Genomic DNA, 20,387 nt, shown 5'->3' with positions numbered 1-20,387 from the left:
AGCTTCTTTCGTGAAAATGAAGAGTTCCTTTTAAATTTTCCCTAATTTAACATGGAGCATGAACAAACCAACCATGAATAAATAAATAGTATGAAATAAAATTAAAAATGAATGCATTGAAGCAATATAGCAGGGTTTTCTTCCACCCTGATTCGAAACCCGTCAAGGTTTTAGAGGTTTACAATTAACCAAAAAGTTGTTGTGGAAGTTTACAATTAACCAACAAGCTGTTGTGGAGGGGTGAGCTCTATGTACAACGTTTAACACTCTATGTTGGGTATGGATCTGTAAATTTCTATATTGTCCGCTGTATATTATTTATTTAGACACTATGTTGGGTATGGATCTATAAATTTCCGTATTGTGTGCTGTATATTATTTATTTAGGAGGCGATAACCGTAGCCTATCTGGTTTCGTGGGAATTAAGCGACCATTTTTCTGGCCCATCTTCGATCTATGGGAAGTCTTTCGGGGTATTTTCATGGATTCATTTGAGCTTGCCGAGAATATTGACATTCCACTGGTTTGATTATTATATGATGATTTTACCATGAGTTGCCGAGAATATTGACATTCCACTGGTTTGATTATTATATGATGATTTTACCATGAGTTGCCTAGAATATTGACATTCTGCTGGTTTGATTATTATATGATGATTTTATCGTGAGTTCCCAGCTACGGGAGCCTTGAGATTTTTCACCGGTTTGGTGAGGTCTTCTACGCATTTCATATTTTCTAGACACATGTATGATTGCGACTTGCCATTGAAAAAATTGGACAAACCCCTCCTGAAAATTACTCAAACAAACAACCAAAATCAGCAAAAGATTGCAACAGTCCTGTTCGAAATGTAGCGTTTCCATGGGGTATCAATGGAGGCGAGAAAGCCCACGAAAAATTTCCGTTGTCCGTCATATCATCCGAGGAAGCCAAGGAGGCCATCCAATCTGCTGAAAAATTAGATAAAGAAGAAGACAAAGATAAATCACATTTCGATATGAACCCCTCTTCTGCCATGGTTTCCCATAAAGAAAATAGGGTTTCCAGAAAAAGAAGACGACGAAGATAAATCACATTTCGATATGAACCCCTCTTGAATTTCTATCACGGAATTTCTGTTTCTTTCCTTTTGCATGACTGAAATCCCTCTCCTGCGAGTGATTGTGCTGGCGTTTTTGTAGTAGGTAGCCTATAAGGTTTTGTAGCAAGCGGCAGATAAGGACGTCTCACAATATGTTCATAGAATTCACGCCACATGGAATTTCTGGAGAGCACTTTACTTGGGGCGGCCATACACACTGTTAAAGAATAAGATAAGCTTCTCCTAGGCTGTTTTCTGCTCGTAGCTAGGGGTTTTAGCGTTCCCAGCTGGTGGTCTTTGGCTCTTGTCTAGCACATATGTCATCACACGACGAAAAGGTAGACGAAGGTTGGTCTGGTCTGATTTTCGATGCTTATTGGCGTAATTAAAGTTCTTGTGATGTGCTCACAAGGTCCAACGGTCGCATAAAACGTTTGGATATATCATTTGGCCATTTAGGTTTTATTCATTGAAAATTGTTGTGTAACGCAGCACTTCATTGCGCCTTCATAAACTCTTCAGCTATGGCATGTGGGCTTATGGTGTTTCCTCTTCCAACATCTTTTTCCTGATGGTTATTGTTTTACTTCTCTTTCCCTTAATCACAATTCCTTTGTGCATCTTCATTGTTTTCTTTTCTTCTCTGGTCATTCAATAAAGATATCTCAAAGTTCGTAAACAAATGGTGCTTAAATTCATCACATCGAGGAAGCATCAATTGATTGAATACTAAAGGAGAATACTCAGATTTTTCGATGAATGAAATGATTTTCCTGGTGGCTTTAAGGTAGCACTTTTAGCTATTATTATTATCTTCGTTTATTGAATTATTATGACGTTATGGTGTCATCGTATATGCTTAACTTTAATCCATGACTTTTCAAAGTTTCCATAATTATTTTAAGTTTTTAATTTAGGCAATTTTCATAATCACATTAAAAGTGATTCATCTCAGATACATACCGCCTAAAATATAATTATATATTATTTTGAAAATTTAAGAATTTTTTATATAAAAAGATTAGAAAAATATAATATATTTTAAATGTTTAATTAAATTTTACAAATCTATAATTAAAATAAATGTTTAATTAAGTTTTATAATTAAAATAAATATTTGAAAATATTTTATAAAATTGATATCAAATTACAAGATTTTTCACCTATTATTAGAATTAGTTTTTTTGGACAAACTAAATTTTGTTGATTCTCATAAATAAATAAATAAAAATACATAATTTTAAAGTCATTATTATCATTATTGGTCTTTGGTCTATTTTTGGGGAAACCAAATAATTGACAAAACAATAATTTTTTTGTCCATGCATTGTCCAAAGTCAAAATTAAATTGAAAAAACAGAATTCCTAAACCTAGACCAATTGATAGTGAGACTCTCAAGTATCTAGAGAGTTTGCCTGTTGAGACAAGCTTATACAAACCCAACAATATATATATATATATATATATATATATATATATATATATATATATATATATATATATATATATATATATATATATATATATATATATATGTATGTATGTATGTATGTATGTATGTATGTATGTATGTATATATATATATATATATATATATATATATATATATATATATATATATATATATATATATATATATATATAAATAAAATAAAATAAAATAAACTTTAACATATGAGCAACTAAGAGGAAATTGAAGCCTCCACATCTATAAGCCCAACCTCCTCATTGTTGTTGTTTCCACCAGTTGGAGCTAACTCTGTGTTCCTTCTATTATTCTTCCTATATCAAGAACATGTCCTCTCATGAGAAGCACACTTATATAATTCTAGCAACATACATCAATTGCTGAGAACCATCTCCAAAGTCACTGGAAATGTAACTTGGACTCATGAAATCCTTGCTACCAGACGGGTGCTCTAACCAATTCACTGAAGAGAGCAACATGCATCAAAGTATAACCAATTCACTAAAGAGAGCAACATCCATCAAAGTATGTGTTGGGAATTTTCTAAATATTAACAACCTAATTAGATTATTTATATAAAAACAATTTGAAAGGAAAAAAACATGAACATATATATATAAAAGCAATAACATCTATCTACATGTAAGAGCGAAAATGGCGCACAACCTAATTGATGAGAGTGATGGTTGCTCTTATTTATAAGAGAACTAGGGGCTCTTATTTATAAAAGAAATAGGGAGGAAAATTTACAAGAAAATAATCAAGATAAGGATGACTATGAAAGAGGGCAGTTTTAAAATGAAATATAAAATAAATGCATCATAAAATATGCAAAAAAACAACTAGACTTAATTCAATTCTATTACAGATTTCAAAATTGTTCTAAATACTAAGGAATTAGGATGAGGGTAACATTTTAACCAAAGTTTGTTCTAAATTTTGATGAATAAGGATGAGGGTAACCTTTTAGCCAATGTACCATTTGTTAGATTGAAATCTGCAATCAAGATAGATAAAGTCAAAACAAAGACATAATAAATAAACACAGACATAAAGTCAACGCTTAAATAGAAATGCATGTACTTAAATTAAAACCCAATAAGAAAATGCACAATTCGAATTTGAAATGAATAGACACCCACGATTCGAATTTTAAATGAAGACATGAATTTTAAAGGGGGCTTATTTTGGTGAGTGGAATACAATTTATTGAATCATGGCCATCTATATAATATTTAACAATAAAAAACAATTTATTTTTTCTTAATAGATAGAGAGCACTTTAGTATATAAATATTTATTATATAAATTTCAATTTTATAAGGTTTATAAGATTTAGTTTAATAACTTTTTATATTTTATAATAGAATTAGTTCTTAATTAATTTTCAAAATATTATAGAATAAATGAGTGTATTATTTAGAGAAACTTATTCAATATAATTTTCAAAAAATATTATATGTTATAAATTTTGACTTTTTAAGTTAGCAAAATTATAATAATCTTAAAAAAAAATCTTTATACTTCAAATATATTATTAAAATTAGAATGTTAAATAATTTTGAATAACTCATTTGAAGATAAGAATATATAAAAATGATTAAGATATACCATTTTAAATATCAAAATATATAACTAAGTTATATGCACTAAGAGTAAACAAAATTTCTTTACATTAATTCTTATTATAGTAGTTAAAAAATTATCCGAGTGCGACCTAAAAACATGATTAATTCTTAGTTAAAAAAATTGTCCATGAAAATCACTAAGTGCAACGTAAAACGTAAAAACATGAATTGGTCGTTTACTTGCAAACATAAATATATCTTTAAAAAAACAAAACATCGAATTAGGAGTTTACTTAGACTGCGGCTTCTCGTTGTGACTAAAAATGTTCGTGAAATTTACTTAGTGTAACGACCTGCGGTTCCACTCGAAGTGCGACCGCGTTCAGTTGATGTGCGACCATGGGCAAACGCTGAACGAGCGTGCGGTTGAACCGAACGACTGGTTGGAACGACGAAGTGCGAGCTCTTTTGAAGTATGCGATGTGTATGCGCATATGTGAGAGGGAGAGCTGACATTTATATGGCGTGGAGCATGTGTGATAACATATGGAGGCCGACCTACAAACTTGGGCAAGCCGACACATGTTTTGGAGAAGTTTGCGATAGTTTGTGGGCGCTGGGAAAGTCGGCTGGGCAGCCAGACTTCACCCTACAATGGATATATATTGGTGAATGCGTGGAGGCATTTGGACAACAATCCAATGCTCATACATCTTTGCTCTAAGGAAGAAGTGCGCAGTTCTAGTGCGCAGAAGCTAAGGAAAGGCGCAGGTTTAGTATGCGCCCATTCTTGGGCAAGCGTGCATGGTGAAGCGTGGTTGTGGGTGAAGGTGCGGGCAGGAGTGCCCAGCAGTTGGGTGAGGGCGTGCACGGGTGTGTGGCGCCCGACAGACTGTTGAGGCATGCACGGGTGTGGCGCCCGGTTTGTGTGAAGGTGCCCGACGGTGAAACAGAGGAGCGCCCGTTTGTGCAACGACTTGGCACGGGTTCTTGGGTGGCTCAGGTGAGCGCCCGCCCGTCGTGCAAGTGTGCACGGTGAGACTTTGGTGAAAGTTGAACATTGTAAAATTGGCTAAGTATGAAACTTGGAGTTTCCAAGTATACTTGTAAAGCGTTGTAAACTGTTATAATATATTGTTCGGGCAGACTCATTGTTCAGGGAGTTGCCCCTCCCTTTATACTGTGCAATTGTGTTCTCTTTTATAATTGTTGTTGATAATGAATGTGTATGGGTGTTCATTGGTATAAAGGATAAACATAATTATACTTGGTTGCGAAACACAAACTAAGTAGGGAAAAGTGAATTAGGTGTAGTCCACGAACATAAGTATTGGTGAAAAGAAAGTGTTCGGCGGTGCCGCACCTCGCCAAGAGCGGTTGAAAGACTACTGCCAGGTTGGGGGCGTGACAGTTGGTATAAGAGCTGGTGAAGCGTAGAGGGGATTTGCAGACGAAGCTGATCCCACTGTCACTTCGTGACAGTTGGTATCACAGCTGATATCCTGGTTAAAGTTGCTACACAACTTCACCGAAGTGAAGTTGGTATCAGAGCTCGGTTGGAGCTGGTGTTAGAGCAGGGCTGCTCGTGACGAAGTGCAGGTGTGGATACACTTGGAAGCTTGACAGGTGGTATTCAGGGTTGAAGAAGCTTGGAAGCTGGTGACAGTAAAGCAGGTACTTGCAGGTGAAAGAGGTTGGTGAAACACTTCCTGATAAGTGTTGCATCAAGGACTTGGGTTGCAGGCACCTTGGTGAAGCTGTTGATGGTCGAAACTAGATTGCAAAAGAGAAGGAAGTTGTTAGCAATGGCAGTTGAATCTTAGGCTAGGTCTAGTCACGGTGTGAAGGATGCTACCTTAGCACTTATGGAAAAAGTGTTGGAAAGAATGGAGGACATGGAGAACTTCTGGACTAAGAAGGTGGACTTGTTCGATAAGGAACAAGACTCCAATTCGAAGATGCGGGAGGAACTCGATGAACTTCGGACTCAACACGAGTACATTGATCTTATGTGTACACAACTTGAAGTAAAGGTCAAGGAGATTGAAGAGGCAAGGGACCGAGGTCTTGCAAAGATCATGGGCTTGCATAAATCTCTTGATGAAGCCAGAGATGAGATCATGGGCTTGCATAAATCTCTTGGAGGAGTGCCTCATGTGAAAGTCAAGGAACCGAAACCTTACGATGGTACAAGGAGTGCAAAGACTCTTGGCAACTTTCTATGGGACGTGGAGCAATACTTGGAACGCTTGGGTCTATCTGATGATGAGACAAAGGTGAAAGTAGTTGCTCAGTTCTTAAAAAAGGATGCTAAGATGTGGTGGCGAAGGAGGATGGATCAGATTTCCAATGGCAGTGCTGGTGACATTACTTCGTGGGATGACATGAAGAAAGCTTTGCATGCTCATTTCAGTCCTCAGGATGAAACGTGGGAAGCAAGGATGAAAATTAAGTTCATAAAGCAGACAGGGAACCTAGAGACATATCAGCGGGAGTTTGCAAGTGCGGTTCTGGAACTTCCTGACATGGCGGAGAGGGACAAGGTGTTCAATTTCATTATTGGGTTGAAGCCTTGGGCACGCAATGAAGTGAAGAGGCAGAGGATTAGAACACTTGAGGAAGCTTTTGCTGCTGTGGACAGGTTGGTGGAGCATTATGATGAGACTTCTGATGATCGGAAGCAGAAGTCCGATAAGCCGAAAGAGAAGAAGAAGGATGATGCTTCAAAATCGAATGATGATTCGAAGATGAAGAAAGCCTTGAAGTGTTGGATATGTGTTGGACCACATATGGTGAAGAATTGTCCTTCTAAACCAAAAGTGGCTGCTATTGCACAATCTAATGCAAAAGAAGCTTCTGTGGGGACGATGCAGATTCTTGGAGCTGCTACTGCTACGGAGGTGGTCTCTCGGAGGGATCCTGAGAGGAATTGTTTGGAATATGTTCGAATGAAGGTTGGAGGTGCTGACTTACTCACTATGGTGGATAGTGGGGCTTCTCACAACTTCATGGGTGAAGATACTGCGAGAAGAATTGGGCTGAAATTTGTACCAGTGAAGGCACAGATGAAGACAGTGAATTCTCCTCCGGCTGAAGTTCTTGGTGTAGCTGAAAAGGTGGACATAACACTAGGTGAGTGGATAGGGAAGGTCGACTTCACTATAGTTTGGATTGATGACTATGAGGCTGTGCTGGGGATGGAATTCATGAAACAATTTGATGCTATGATTGTTCCACATTTGAAGAAGTTGTACATTTACGATGGAAGGGAAGATGTACCCATTGGTGTTCCAACCATTGGTGTGACCAGACCTGATTGTAAGTTAGCAGTGATGCAAATGGAGGATGAGAAGCGAATGGAAGACATGAGTAAGCGGTTGTCTGCTGTTGAGGCAAAGCTTACCGAACAGTCATTGGTCATCAGGACACTTTCAGATAGTATCTTGGATTTGTCAAGAAGGCTAGAAGTGGTTGAGGATGATGATGATGATGAGGAGGCATATGTGAGGCTGAATGTCTGGGAGGAGGATCAGGTCACTTATCTACAGAGGATGGAGATAGAAGATTCTGACAGGTGGATTGAGTTGATTAGTGAGGGTGAGCCTTCAGGCTCTACTCCCTCCACATCTTCTTAGGTGATATAGAAGATGGGGCTCATTGTTAGCTGCTCATGGCAGTGAGTCCTTAAAACATGTTGAGCAGGTATGACAGATGGTGCAGGGATGGCTTGGAATCAAGCATCATGACATGTTGTAGATGGATGGAGTTTCCATGGACCTGAACATGGTGGAGAGATTCTTGGTGAGTTCGAGATGTGGCAGAATCCAAGATAGACTGGTGGAAGGCATAAGGAGGGAAATTCTTATGATTTGAGCGTGACAGTTGGATTGATCACCCGACTAGTTCAAGTCATGGGAGCTAGCAGTGTACCAGAGAGATGTTGACATCAGGAAGGCAAGAAGGATAACAGTTCATAGGATGAGGACGACACATGGTGGAGATGGAGTTCTACATATGTTGCAGGGATGTTTGTAGTATGTGGAGGAGTTGACATCATGGACCGAGGATGAGACAGACATTGATATTGATCTTGGTGGATGGCTACCAGGATGATATGTTGTTGAGGACGACAACGACTTCAGGTGGAGGAGGATGTAATGACCTGCGGTTCCACCCGAAGTGCGACCGCATTCGGTTGATGTGCGACCGTGGGCAAACGCTGAACGAGTGTGCGGTTGAACCGAACGACCGGTTGGAACGACGAAGTGTGAGCTCTTTTGAAGTGTACGATGTGTATGCGCATATGTGAGAGGGCGAGCTACCATTTATATGTCATGGAGCATGTGTGATAACATATGGAGGCCGACCTACAAACTTGGGCAAGCCGACACATGTTTTGGACAAGTTTGTGATAGTTTGTGGGCGCTGGGCAAGTCGGCTAGGCAGCCAGACTTCGCCCTACAATGGATATATATTGGTGAATGCATGGAGGCATTTGGACAACAATCCAACGCTCATACATCTTCGCTCTAAGGAAGAAGTGTGCAGTTCTAGTGCACAGAAGCTAAGGAAAGGTGCAGGTTTAGTATGTGCCCATTCTTGGGCAAGCGTGCACGGTGAAGCGCGGTTGTGGGTGAAGGTGCGGGAAGGAGCGCCCGACGGTTGGGTGAGGGCGTGCACGGGTGTGTGGCGCCCGACGGACGGTTGAGGTGTGCACGGGTGTGGCGCCCGGTTTGTGTGAAGGTGCCCAACGGTGAAACGGAGGAGCGCCCGTTTGTGCAACGACTTGGCATGGGTTCTTGGGTGGCTCGGGTGAGCGCCCGCCCGTCGTGCAAGTGTGCACGATGAAACTTTGGTGAATGTCGAACATTGTAAACTTGGCTAAGTATGAAACTTGGAGTTTCCAAGTATACTTGTAAAGCGTTGTAAACTGTTATAATATATTGTTCGGGTAGACTCATTGTTTAGGGAGTTGCCCCTCCCTTTATACTATGCAATTGTGTTCTCTTTTATAATTGTTGTTGATAATGAATGTGTATGGGTGTTCATTGGTATAAAGGATAAACATAATTATACTTGGTTGCAAAACACAAACTAAGTAGGGAAAAGTGAATTAGGCATAGTCCACGAACATAAGTATTGGTGAAAAGAAAGTGTTCGGTGGTGTCGCACCTCGCCAAGAGCGGTTGAAAGACTACCGCTAGGTTGGAGGTGTGACACTTAGACTGCGGCTTCTTGTTGCGACTAAAAATGTTCGTGATGAACATTGCTGAAAGTTTGGTCACATAAACTGTTTCTAATTCATAACTCGTAACCAATAAATTAGATAGACGCTCAGGTAAGCTAGTACCTGAAACCCCATTTATTATAAAACCGTAAATTCCGACCTCAGATTACAGCCGTAACTTTGATCCCCTCTTGAAACACAACACGTTACTAATCAACACGCACATACCAATATTCTCATCCATGCATGCTCCTAAGCAACGCCCTGAACGAGTAAACACAGATTCACATATTATATGGGTAGAGGGTCTTCTTTACACTACCTTCTCTTACTCCACGTCATTCTTATTTTGGTGTCCCGACAGCTTCTTTTTTATTTTATCAACCATACCTGGCTTCTTTTCCTCTTCACCCCCATGCTGACTGGAATACTTCTTTCCGTCATCGGGGAGCTTTTCCTTCGACCCTTTCTTCTTCCTTCTGCCGCCTTTCTTCTTTCCGCCTTCCTCCTCTTCATCGCTTGACTACAATTATACATATATATATATAAACTCATTTTTCAGCTCACACGAAAAAAGATGAGGTATAAAGAAACGAAGCAATGAGTGAGGAATAAAAGAATTAGAAAGAAAGAGAGACTTACAGAGCTGGAGTTCGAACTGTTCGTGCGGTGAAGCTATCTCGTGTGTTTCTGTTGCTCAGGTTCCTTAGGGGTAAACTGCCCCTCGTAACCATTACCTTGGCCATGTTTGGCTCCATACAGAGGAGGAGCCGGATAATAAGAGGCAGCCTCAGTTTGAGCAGGAGTCTGCACAATGTGATCACATTGCTTTCCCTCAGCTTCCTTCTTTTTGCCGAATAGACCGAACATACCGCGGTCCTGGTGCTCTGGAGCTTCTTCCGCCATCTAGTAAATAACTTCGTAAAAATTTGCTAAGATGAGTAAATATGTTGGTAAAAATTGCAGACGATATAACAAACAACAAATGGAGAGAACGCAGTAGATGGAAATAAGGGAGGAGAATGTGGTATTTATAGTTTTGGTGTGGCGGTCTCTTTGCCTCTTTCGTATTGCTCCTACGCGTCGCACACGCACCATGCCCACAATGGTCAGATGGAACCGACATCGGGTTACCACAATGTCGGTGCCAAAATATCATAAGGAGGGTAGGGCCCGCGCAAGGGATCATTACTGTAATGCCTTCGGACTTGTGCGACGACTGAGCGTCGGGCGACAGGGCGCGCGCGCACGACGGGCGCATGTTGGAGTTGCGACGGGCGGTTGTGCGACCGAACAACGGAGGAGCGACCGAGCGATGTGCGACGATATGCGACAAAGGATGCGACGATAAGTGCGAGCATTGCTTATACCCATATGTGAGGAGCGTTTGTGATGGGGGTTGGCCGACCCATGGTGGAAGGGTGTGGCTGACTTTACAAGCGCCCAAACGATGTGAGTATGGGGTGTGTGGGCGGTCGGCTGGGCAGCCCACCCACACACGAAGATGGCTATATATGTTGGAGCGTTGGAGCTCAAAACTCAACCAACAAACTTCGCACTTCTCATATGCACTTCGCTCTTGGGGGAGAGACACTTGTGCGCAGGTTTGAGGAGAGATGAGTGCATAGCTCATGCGCTCTCCTTGGTAGAACGCACTTGGTGGAAACGCTCTTGGTGAGAGGTGAACGCATTGGGCAAGATGTGCCCGGGTTGATTGTGCGAAGGTGTTGTTGTGCCGAGACTTGGCAAGGGTGTCTTGGTGGCTCGGGTGAGCGCTCGCCCATCGTGCAAGTGTGCACGAAGGTGAACGAAGGTTGGAACCGGATGTCGTAGAGTTGGGTAGGCGGTACTACGTGCTGTTCACACAATTTGGGCATTTGTCAAAGGTTGGCAACTGGGACTGTGTGTGGGCAGGTGTACGCGGTTTGGGTGTTTTCAACCAAACGAAGAGCGAACCAGCAAAGACGTGCGACGAGGTGAACGACGGGTTGGTCAGTCGTGCGGCGACCGTGCGGAGGTGCCGACAAGCTGGGCAACCGAGTTTGCCAAAGTTGGAAATTTGGCTAAGTATAAATTTGGGGTTTCCCAAGGACTTAGTCTGTACTTTGTAAAAGTGGAAAATTATACATATATTGATATTCGGACAGACTCATATTGCAGGGAGTTGCCCCTCCCTTTATACTGTTGTGCATTTCTCTTGTTTAATGTTGTTGATAATGAATGTGTATGGGTGTTCATTGGTATAAAGGCACATTAATAAATCTTGGTAACGAACTTAAAACTAAGTATGGAATGTTAAGGCGTAGTCTACAATCATGAGTATTGGTGAAAAGAAAACGGTTGGTAGTGCCGCACCTCGCTATAAGCGGTTGAAAGACTACCACAGGTGTAGGGGTGTGACAGTTGGTATCAGAGCTGTTGAATAGGTTCGGGTGTTGAAGCATTGAAGCTGATACACAACTTGACAGTTGGTATCAGAGCTGGTACGTGACGAAGTGCAGGTGTGGGTACACTTGGAAACTTGACAGTTGATGACAGTGGAAGCAGGTACTTGCAGGTGAAGGAAGCTGGTTTCACATACAATTGGAACAAGGGCCGATTCATGGTTGCAGGAAACTTGGTGAAGCTGGTGAATGGTGAAACAGGTTTAGCAGAGTTGAAGCATCGTGCTTGGACCAAGCTTAACGGCAAGACATGGCAGGTTTGGAAAAATGCGAAGGGAAGCTCTTGCTTACCTTATACAGGTTGAAGCGGATGAAAGAAGAGAATCCTCGGATTTGAAAGGAACTAGAAGTCTTGGAAAAGAATGTTGAAGACGAAATTCTTCAACTTGGTTGGACAATGGAGTAGGATGAAGTTTCAGATTGTGCTAACAAGGAGGAGGAAGCCGTGATGATTGAAGATGTTGCAGATGTGACAACGATGGAGGATGAACTTGAGATTGATCAAGTTGGACCAGGATCGTGCAGTTTGCAGACATGGATGGATGAGGATACTCACATGGAGGAGCCTCATGATGATGAAGTAGGTATTGATACTTGTGTTTCACTTGAGCATTTGGTAGATGGACCGTATGCAGGGAAAGGCAAAGCCAGTTTGTCGATGCTATGGAGGATCTTGCCATGGATGACTATGATGAGACCTTGTATGGAGAAGCAAGGATTTTTGACTCTTGCAGGACTTGTTGGGGTTGTTTGTGACCTTATGGTAGAAGGTATGAAGGCTCGTGACAAGGGAGGAACATGATGATCGTTGTGGAGGATTGGGTCATGCTTTAGCCACTTTGGCTAAGTGCCCGGCATGGCTCATGGATAGATTGGAGGGCACACTCTTGGGTATGATGATGCTTGGGTGGACTTCTCATGGCCGAGACCAAGAGATAGTCTTGGTGGAACCTTCAGTGGGAGAGCTATGATGGAAGGGACTCATGATGATGACATGGTTGGGTGACCGAGTTCACTAGACCAAAGATTGCAGACTTGGATGAGGATGATCAATTGTTGTGATGGGTCTACTTGGTTGGACTACATGGGCAACTTAGTCATGGACATCAGGTTGGAGACATGGAGCATGGCAGTCTTATGCAGGGACATTATGTGGGAGCACTTGTAGAGGTGTCACTTATGGACATCCAATAACGAGTGCCAGGGCAGGGGTGTTGTGCAGATGGATTTGCTAGTGTGACATGGAGACTTATTACTTATGAGCCGATGGAGAGGTTGTGCACTCTTGTACAACAAGGCCATGGACTTGGATTGAGTTGTGAGCAGACTATGGAGCATTCCTACTACATGGAGAGCTGAAGCATCTTGCAGAGTCCTTTGGGTCGAGACTTGTATGCTTGCTAAGATGTTGGTTGGGGATGACTTATGGAGCTCATGATGACATGAGATTGTTGTGACTTTTGGGGACTTCATATATGGTGGACTTGGAGGATCTGATGCATTGAGGAGCTGAGGTCAGAGACTTTGATGCAGGATGGGGTGCATACTTTCAAGTACATGTATGGGAATGGCTTGAAAGAGTGACTTGATGTGGAGGATCGATATGAGACACTTTGGAGTGATGGAGTCACGACGATGATGATGCCTTGGTGGCAACACTTGGGCATGGGTTGAGCCGAGACTCAACTACCTTTTGACATGAGAGCTGATTGATCTATGATCATGGGTAGCACATGGATAGATGAGACAGGTGTATACTTGTTTCTATGGCAGACTTGAGGGATGGCACATTGCAGATATGATGGAGGTTGCTTCATGGACTTGGATGTGGCACACTGAGAGTTGGAGATTGATGAGATGATCTCTTCATATGGAGGAGATACACATATGGATGATGATGTTGGGGTAGATGTGGCTGATTTCATGCAGCACATTAGTACCAGACATCATGGACAGCATGTTGCAGATGAGATGAGGACTACTTCATGGACCTGAGCATGGCTTACTTATATGGAGATGGATTCTTGATCGAGTCGAGGATGTGACGGGATGTTCAAAGAAACGACTGATGATGGCATGAGGATGTGCATTCTCATGGTTTGAGTGTGATAGTTCGACTGATCACCCGACTAGTTCAAACATGGGGTCCGGAAGTGTGCAGAGATGTGTTAGTATTTGTTGGAGTATCATGGCAGCAGTTCACATGATGACACATGATGAGGTCGACACAGGATGTTGCACTGGACATGTAGCTTAGATGGAGGGGCTAGCCTTCCATGGTGGAGAGCAGCATGTGGAGATTGTGACAGGGTGATCGATGATCATGGATTGAGATGATCTCTGATGTATGACATACCGATGGGGTGTATACCTTGGTATGGTGATCTTGGTGACAGATGGTTGCTGAGGCGAGACATGGTGGAGATAGTGGTTCTACATATGTTGCAGAGATGTTTGCAGTATGTGGAGGAGTTGACATCATGGTTGATCTTGGTGGGTGGCTACCAGGATGATATGTTGTCGAGGACGACAACGATTTCAGGTGGAGGAGGATGTAACGCCTTCGGAGTTGTGCGACGGTTGGGCGCCAGGCGACCGGGCGCGCGGGCACGACGGGCGCATGTTGGAGGTGCGATGGGCAGTCGTGCGACCGAACGACGGAGGAGCGACCGACCGATGTGCGATGTATGCGACGATAAGTGCGAGCTTGGTGAAACGACTAAGGCACGAAGCATTGCTTATACCCATATGTGAGGAGCGTTTGCGATGGGGGTTGGCCGACCCATGGTGGAAGGGTGTGGCCGACTTTACAAGCACTCGAACAATGCGAGTATGGGGTGTGTGGGCAGTCGGCTGGGCAGCCCACCCACACATGAAGATGGCTATATATGTTGGAGTGTTGGAGCTCAAAACTCGACCAACGAACTTCACACTTCTCATACGCACTTCGCTCTTGGGGGAGAGACACTTGTGCGCAAGTTTGAGGAGAGATGAGTGCATAGCTCATGCGCTCTCCTTGGTAGAACGCACTTGGTGGAAATGCTCTTGGTGAGAGGTGAATGCGTTGGGCAAGACATGCCGGGTTGATTGTGCGGAGGTGTTGTTGTGCCGAGACTTGGCGAGGGTGTCTTGGTGGCTCGGGTGAGCGCCCGCCCATTGTGCAAGTGTGCACGAAGGTGAACGAAGGTTGGAACCGGATTTCATAGAGTTGGGCAGGCGGTGCTACGTGTTGTTCACACGATTTGGGCATTTGTCAAATGTTGGCAAGTGGGACTGCGTGTGGGTAGGTGTACACGGTTTGGGCATTTGCGACCAAACGAAGAGCGAGCTGGCGAGGACGTGCGACGAGGTGAACGATGGGTTGGTGAGTCATGTGGCGACCGTGCGGAGGTGCTGATGAGCTGGGCAACTGAGTTTTCCAAAGTTGGAAATTTAGCTAAGTATAAATTTGGGGTTTCCCAAGGACTTAGTCTATACTTTGTAAAAGTGGAAAATTATACATATATTGATATTCGGGCAGACTCATATTGCAGGGAGTTGCCCCTCCCTTTATACTGTTGTGCATTTCTCTTGTTTAATGTTGTTGATAATGGATGTGTATGGGTGTTCATTGGTATAAAGGCACATTAATAATACTTGGTAATGAACTTAAAACTAAGTATGGAATATTAAGGCGCAGTCTACAATTGTGAGTATTGGTGAAAAGAAAATGGTTGGTAGTGCCACACCTCGCTATAAGCGGTTGAAAGACTACCGCAGGTGTAGGGGCGTGACAGTTACGGTATCATCGTCTCAGTTTTGCTTTTTGCCAACGGACCTTACCCTGACCGTGACGGGCGAGGGCCAATTGTTTCGATATCGCAAACATCAATGAGACGTTTATCTTGAATTTCTATGGGGCACCGGACAAGATTTTCTTTTCATCTCATCTCATCTTATCTTTTCATCTCATCTCATCTTATCATCGTAATAAATAATTAAACCACATCGATAACGCACATACAGATGAATTAGTTTCAAATACTTTGAATGCACGTCATCTAGTTGCAATAACGGAAATGATATGTCATGAATAACGAAAACAAGAACCACCGCAACGGTTATGATTGTCGTTAAATAGGGAAACGATAACCACCACAACGACCTTGTGGGTATTTATGGTTAAATTTAAATTTTAAGTATTTAAATCCTATGGTATATAAGAGTTAAGATGTGAGGTTTCGAATCTCTATTGTAATTTCGTTTTTTCTTTTAAAATTAATTTATATTTTTAATTTTTTTTTATATAAAACAATGTTATGAATATCATCCTATCTGATATTATTGATTATATTTTATAACTATAAAGTTATTATTTATGGCTAAATTCTTCATATATATAAAAGTATATTAAAAATGGTAAGCATAGTTAACTTATAAAATTGTTTTAATATTAATTATATAATGATATATTGATAATCTAATATTGTTATAAATAGTAATAATTTAATTTTTCTGTATAGTTTGACATGTGAAAGAAAAAGACAGACGGAGGGGAGGGCATCGCTTCATTTGGGGTTTGCACGGGAGGTAATGGCAACATGCCCATAGTAGAAGTTGATGCATTATTGGTGAAATCCCAATTATTTTGTTATTTAAATGGATTCAAAACCTTGAGAAAACCCTAGGAAACCCAAATTATACAGCCTCAAGAATTTAAATCTATAATTCCAACAATTTCCAACTAGATTTCTCACTTTACAATTAATGGTGGAATCACACTATTTTGTTATTTAAGTTGCACTTTTGTATTTACAAATGAATTCTTGGCTCTTAAAAAACCCAAAATACTTAGATTATACAATCTCGATAACAAAAATTTGCAATTCCAACAATTTTTGACCAAATTTCTAGCAATCCAAGAGCATTAGTCCTGAAAGAAATTTATTCCCAAAACCCAATGAGGTGTGAATATTGATGATGTTACATCTGCAACTCTTGACTGAGACATTTTGTTGGCAACATCACATATGTGAGTTGTTGCAATAGTTACCCAATGAATTTTCACAACGTTGAAGTTTTGTTCCCAAAAATCCAATGAGGTGTGAAATTTAATGATGTTGCATCTATAACTATTGATTAAGACACTTTTCCATCAATGACACATCAATGAGTTGTTGCAACAATGGCATCAGAATATAGAATTGTTTGCATTGTTCCAACAATCATCATTAGAATCCGGCTATAAAGTTGTTGGTAAAATCACATGTTTTTTGTCACCTAAATTCCATTTTTTAATATATATAAATAGATTCGAAACCTTTATAAAACTCTAGGACACTTAAATTATATAGTTTCAAGAAATGGAATTTATAATTCCAACAATTTATAGGTACATTGGCTTTACATTTGATGGTGAAATCACAATATTTTGTTATCTAAATTACACATTTGAATTTACAAATGAATTCTTGGCTCTTAAAAAACCCTAGAACACTCATTATACCATCTCAATAACTTAAATTTGAAATTCAAACAAATTTTCACCAAATTTTTAGCATACAAAAAGCACTAGCCATGAAAGCAATTTATTCCCAAAATCCAATGAAGTTTGAATCTTGATGATGTTGCATCTGCAACTATTGACTAGGACATTTTTCCAACTATTGACTGGGACGGTCATTATAACTGATGAGTAAGAAAATGTATGTCTAGTATCCTGCAGAATAGTCCACAAGGATGAGACAATAGTGACAACCATTACAGTACATTCCCAGGAAGATAAGCATTAAAACAACCGAAATAGTTCAACTATCTTAGTACATATGAAAGCAAACATGAAATACAAATGCTTACATAATAGTCTTACAAACATCCATAATTCATGCATGGAAATGTGTTGGCCTAAGAAGGATTTTATAATTAAGAAAAATTTCCAAGACACATATTTACATTATACGTCACTAGCCCCAATAACGGGACATTGGAACCAGTCCTTGCTCCTCAAAGAACTGACCAAACTCTCTGTGCTTTACAGGAGGAGCCAAGGTGAAAATTCCTTTGCTCATACAATGAGGGGGTATACAACACCAAGGAGTGATGCTTGACCCTCATGACTCTTTGAATTCCCTCACGACTGTTCAACTTCCTATGACTTTTCAACTGACATGAATCTTCGTATTCATATGTGTCCATTGGACTTCAACTTTACAATACATTTGATTTACAATATACATGGTCCATAATAATGATGTGGCCTTTGACAACTCATGACACGACTTGACATGAGACTGCTAACATGTACTAGCTTGCTGATGTGGCAATGCCAAGTTTATATTACTGCTGAGTGATAGACGTGTTCTTGGATATGCCTTCTCTTCTCCTCCACATAGCTTGTTGATGCAGGGTCTTCAATGATCTTTCTTCTTGAGAGGTGGTTTCATACATGTGTTCCTTTTACTTGCTCTTGATAGATTCCTTTGTCCGTCCAACTACAAGTGAGTCTTCAAGCATGTTTCGTCCTTCTTCATCATCTCACCATGATCTGACAATGTACCTATTCCTAGAATTCACTCATGACGGGACCACATCAATCCAAAAACTCCTTAGTCTAATATGATGCATTTTTATCCATGGAATGAGACCCGAACATGTGACAGTCTAGGAAAGAGGGCCCAGTAATTGCACACTACACAGTTCCAAGTGACAGGGAGAGAGGTTGGTCACTGAGACTGCGTATAGTGTAGAACAGGCTTGACTGAGGAACTTTTGAGAAAAACCCTCACTTAGGGGAAAATTGCGTAGGGACCACTACGAGACAAGATTGTGCATTTGAGACAGTCAGTGGTTGATGCAGGATGGGGCCCCAAGAGACAGATTTGTGCAGTTTTTAGAGGCAAGGAGGATTGGGCAACAGAGAGACCTTGAGGACATACCTACGTAGTTATTGAGATCAGTGAGCTCCGACTAAGGGAGGACATTAGGTGACACTTCTGCACAGTTTTGGGTGGCAAGGAAAGTTGGGTTCTCTGTGCATTGCGAGGTTTGATAAGGCGAGGGGAGAAGCTTGAGGATTTGGATTGAAAAATGTACAGTTCAAATAAGATTGGGAGGAACTGTTGCACAATTCTAGGCATGAAGGGAGACTACTAAGCTCTGGAATTGCGTAGTGAAATTTTCCTGGGGGAAAGTGACTGTGCACTGCGTATTTCTAGGTAGTATGGTTGCATCAGTGAGGGATGAGACTATGAAATGAAAATTTCAGTTGGGGTTCAGTGAAACTAAGTTTCTCGGTCGAGAATATTTTTGAAGAAATGGCTAAGTGTGAGAGGAAGGTGAACTTTTGTAGAACTTAAACTTGTGATCACACACTTAACATCATTCAACAATGCGACAACATAGACCACGAGAACAACAAGACAAAGCATTACCCTATGTGTGACTATCCTATAACCATCAATGCTGAAGCTATAAACAAAATCTTTTTGATACCTAAGAGTTATTCCCTCAACTTTTTCTCCCCTGCATCTATGATTGACCTATATCATAAACTTACATTCCCCTAGAGAGCTCAGATCTTTGAGATTTTTCTCCCTGAAGATGCTGAGCTTCCCAAGAAAAATCCTCCTTACTCAACATCCATGTTTCCAGAGAGATCCAAGCAAATTATTTCCCTCATTTCCTGATTGTTGAGCTACCCATCATATCAATGGGTAGACGAGGCTATCTTAGGTTATTTATCTATCTTTTCAAAAGAAAACAAGCCTACCTTCATGTATAACTACAGTCAATTTTTGGCTTATGTTATGCATGAGGAACTTATGAATATCATAATCTAAGGAGTATTCAAATACTCTTTTGTCTCATTTCACATGTTTTTTTTTCTCAGTAGGGAGACAAATTACCCATTGTTTTACACAAGAAGGATGAGCAGCAAGAAGATCAATCAACTCTTCATTGGACCTCATTGATTAGAAAGAACTCAACTAAGTTCAAATTTGCAAATTTCATAGACATTTTCATTCACCAAATAGCACAACTTTTCAGCAATGAAAGTGAACCAAGAATCAGTCTCGAAATCAACAGGATCTTGCACCTTAGTGATCAAGTCAGAATAGGAGACTAGTATCTCTACCAGAACTACACAGAGATCAGAGTATATGGGTGTGAGTTGGCTCCATATAAGTTTCCAAAGTATGTTCCAATGAGAATTTTATCTTTGGAATATATCAGGCAAATGATGAATATGGATGAGCTACATTTCATCTCAGGAAAGAGAAAACCACAGTTTAAGATTTAAGCACAGGTTGGGTTATTCATTTGCAACACTAGATCAGCTGGCTCAGAAGTAAATGCCATACTCAAACAGATGGGTTTTGAACCCAGCTTCACTTGGTCCTACGATCCATTCAACATTATTTCAGATTTAAGGGTGCAACTTAAGACTACTCCTTATAATCACACACCTAAGCCTGAAATTGAGAAATTTAGAAATCAGGAACATTGGGAAGAGAATACTCTTCAAGAAGAATAAGAACAAGTCTTGCCTCCTTCTACTCATCAGAATCCAATTTCTCAAACTAAGCTAAAAAAAATGCCAAGTGAAGGATCATCAT

At 40.8% G+C, this 20,387-nt stretch overlaps 1 pseudogene; it reads right to left on the bottom strand.

The window, feature by feature from the left end:
• Positions 1–9,472: 9,472 nt before the first annotated feature.
• On the bottom strand, positions 9,473–10,330 carry LOC149247462 (uncharacterized; annotated as a pseudogene).
• Positions 10,331–20,387: the final 10,057 nt, after the last annotated feature.

Source organism: Pinus tabuliformis, chromosome 7, assembly GCF_031772625.1.
Source record: "Pinus tabuliformis cultivar Carrire ecotype Pingquan chromosome 7, CPIR1, whole genome shotgun sequence".
In the NCBI taxonomy this organism is placed as follows: Eukaryota; Viridiplantae; Streptophyta; class Pinopsida; order Pinales; family Pinaceae; genus Pinus; species Pinus tabuliformis.
This window is presented reverse-complemented; position numbering and strand designations above follow the sequence as displayed.